Source organism: Protobothrops mucrosquamatus, unplaced genomic scaffold (assembly GCF_001527695.2).
Source record: "Protobothrops mucrosquamatus isolate PMUCROS unplaced genomic scaffold, P.Mucros_1.0 scaffold_152, whole genome shotgun sequence".
NCBI classification, from domain to species: domain Eukaryota; kingdom Metazoa; phylum Chordata; class Lepidosauria; order Squamata; family Viperidae; genus Protobothrops; species Protobothrops mucrosquamatus.
Window position 1 is genome coordinate 262,855 of NW_015386228.1, and position 3,870 is coordinate 266,724.

A 3,870-nucleotide genomic window follows, 5' to 3' on the forward strand; every position below is an offset into this window, starting at 1 on the left:
CTGGACTGAAAAGAAAAAGCTTTCATGCCTAATAAAAAGCAAAATGAAAAAAAAAGTGGTGCTAAATGGAAATGCGAGATGTTGCATTGCAAGAAACCACCAGAGACCACCTAGTGCTTTAGAGATGCCATATAAGCATTCCTGATACATGATCACTCTTTACTTCCCCTGGCTGACAAAAAGTGCCTGAAAGTAAATACTGTCATCTAGCAGAAGCTGGTTAGGGCTGAAAGAAATACAAGGAAGAGCTTGGATTGTTGATGAAATATATAATACATTTACGGTAGATGGGTCCTGAAAAGAAATCCATGTGTTGTCTATCATTCAGCTGTCAGTTATGCCACCTTTGCCCCTTGTATGTGCAACACATCAAGCTGTTTTTCTCTCCAGCTGCGGGCAACTCCCGAGGGTCTCCCCTCCATCATTTACTACCTGATCTGGGCATTAGGCTTTCAATATGGCACCCTCAGCTGATACCACTTGAGCTGCAGTCCTTTATAGCCTTTAGGTCACTTACTTATTACAACAGTCATGAAAGAAGGATTCCTAGAATCAGAGTCAGGTTACTGAGACCCACACCCGTTCAAGGCAAGAATCAGAATTAAAACTTCCCCAAAGTTTTGCCCAGCTTCTGATTGAAAATATGCAGTGAAAGGGAGCCCATCACCTCTATGCAAAAAGGCTTCCACTTTATCGCTTTGATCATGAATGCGTTATTTTCCCAAAGTCTTAAAACAAAGTGTGTCTCTCTTACCCCCTTTTTTTTGCTGCAGTGAAATTAAGCAAATTACTTGCTCTTGTTTTAAGAAACTTCCTAGTTTCTTTGGGTTTTTTTCATAACATGTCAACAGTTTCCTTATTACCTTACAATATGTTCTGATGACCGGACCCCCCGCTGCAGTCACAGAGGACCTTGCATGCCTAAATGTATAATTGTTCAGTCAGTGCAGTAGGTTCTGTAACATAGCCAGCTGTTTGCACCAGACTAGCAAAATGCAAGCGAAGGACTGACAATTTGCAAGGGAAGTAATGAAGGGAACTTGGATGCTTAGCATTGTCTCATAATGCAATTGCTGTTTAAATGTGCCTATCTATTTTAGTAGGCATCACAGAAAGAAAGGCGAGTAGAGCAATCAGTTCACACATGCATGTTAATTATTTGTTGGCAGCAGTATTACTGCCAGCAGATGACTGCCAACAGATCTTTTAAATTGCCCACTGTTGCCATGCTTTTTTGCAGTGGGGGTAGAGGGAACATGCAGGTAAAAACATTCAGCTCTATGAAAAAGTAAGAGGTAAGAGACTGTTATATGCTGGTTTCTCTGAGAAGAAATGGATCCATTGTTATACCTATGAATGTGGTGAAGAGGAGCTAATGCAGCTGATATAGATGCAAGAAGTGGTGGGATTCTGCCAGTTCGCACCAGTTCGGGAGAACTGGTAGCTAATTTTTTGTTTCCCAGGCCCAGAATGGACTTCCGGAAGTGGCATCCACACAGAGAACCGGTTGTTCACATATTTGAATCCCACCACTGGATGTAAGTGTACTCAGCATAGAAAGGCAGCATTACCCCTCTGGGGCTCTTCTCTTTTGTGTATCAAAAGCATTACAAAGACAGCATTACTCTTCTTTTTTGTGTACCATGGACAATGCCAAGTATACAGGGCCAGGTTCTTGAAACAAGAAGTTGATTTTCTAGCATTCTATGCCTTATTTATAAGGACTGCAAACTTCCACATTCAAGTAAATATACAATCCAATTTTTCTATTAAGGATCATTAAAATTATCCTAAGAACAAGCCATATCTACATGAAGAAATTCATTTCTGCCTTCAGGGGCGCTACCACTATAATACAGTAGAAAAAGAGGTTTCTTTAGGTCTGCTTCTATCCTGCTCCAGGTGGGGCTGGGCTTTAAGGTGTTCTGAAAGAGGTATGCTGTGTTGCATTCTAGTTTACAGTACCTATATTACTATATCTGAGTAACCTGTGTAAGTTATATTGAATTCTTACTCATATGATGTGTTTTGGTAAAATCACGTATACAACCCTGCTTTTACAGTAGATGTAAGAATCAAACATATTTTTTAAAAATTAGGGTACTTTATATATCCAGGATATATTTAATTATTTTAGGAATTGTTATGTATAATATATTGGGGTTCACATAATGTTGTTAAAAAAATAGAGCACAGCAAATGAAGCTTGATTAGCACTAACCCAGATTAGCCTTTACTGGCTTAGAACATTCTGTGACCCACTGTGTATAATGTATAATGAAAATGTAAACTTACAAAATGGATTCACTTAATAATCAAATTAAGGAAGTTGGGTGAACTTTTATTTTTGTAAATCGTTGGATGTCATATACCTGCAAGTATGGAAGCCATGTAAAACTGGAGAGGGTAGAAGTCACGTAAAACCTTGTAAATGGGGGTATGATGTAATATAAGATCTCTATCTCTTAGCTCTGAGAACTTAACTGAAGTTAAGTTATACACCATTCTGATAATGCTTCTAGATATCCCTTCCCGCAACTGCTGAACATAAAGACATTTTCATTGATTGATTATGGGCCATCAAAACATTGTTGATTCCTAGCGACCACATAAATAGATTTTCTCCATGATGATCTGTCCCTAAATTGGTCTTTCAGGTCTTCCAACAGTGCACTCATCACCATTGTTAATGTGTCCATCCACCTTGCCACTAGTCATCCTCTTTTTCTCTTTTTACCTTTCCCAGCTTTCTGCAGAGAGATAAATATTTGATAATGAATCTAAAACCTAGTCATTTGTGCCTCAAGTTAGAACAATTCTGAGCTGATTTATTCAATGATCCGTTTGTTTGTTTTCTTGGCTGCCCATAGTATTCTCAGAAGTCTTCTCCAGCACCAATGTCAGTATTAAAGTATAGAATCATCTAAAATACAAAGTAAGTTCTCTGCGAGTTCAATTTCAAGTATTGGGTTTGAATCTGACTATGCAGTGGTGTGGTGCCTTGAGCCACATCTTTAGTTCCTTCTAGTGTCCAACCTTCAAAAGCCCATCTTATCATACACCATTCAGAACAACAGCATTTTTCCCATGGGAGGATTCTTACAATTGGTTTCAAAATCTATTTGAAATCCATTTAAATCCTTTGTTCATTTGTAATTTTCAAAAATCAATGTTCTAATTACCCATTTGCTGTTTATTCCAAAGAAACATATTTTTTAAAATCCTTAAATTTGCATAAAACATCTTTTGAATGAAAGATTGAATAAAACTCACCTGGCATAGTACAACATGGCATTATGAAAGTTCCTAATATCTGAAATGCATTTTACAAGCAATTTCCAAAAATGATTAAGAAAGAAGTACATGAACCCAGCCCTTTTTAAAGGCACCTGTTTGGACTACAATGGTGTTTTTTCGTCTCCCAGATCTCTAAACCCGCTGGAAATGACTGATTTGTGGTCCCCTCGCAAGGAGCAACTATCTAGCGCACTTGTGGATGATCCTTGTCTTCTCCTTGTCTGGAGAGGAATTCCAAAGAGTTGGCTTTTCATTCTGGCTTTCATTTGCTGAAGCCATCGGCTACATTGCACAATTTCTGGTCCAGAAGTCCTGATTATTGATCTCTTTTGAACTAAAATTCCTTTTCAACCCAGATTCTGTAATGAGTGAACAAAACCCATCTGTTGTTTTGGCTTATACTTTCATGACACCATCCTTGCTTTCTGAACACATAGGTAGAAGAAACAGGAATGCTTGTGTGCAGGAGGTGGTGTAGAGTTCACCCCATTCACTCACAATTAAATCTGCACAGAAATCTGAAGCACACAGTGAAGAATGCAGCTTACACCAGTGAGCAGTCGAGCAGTGAGC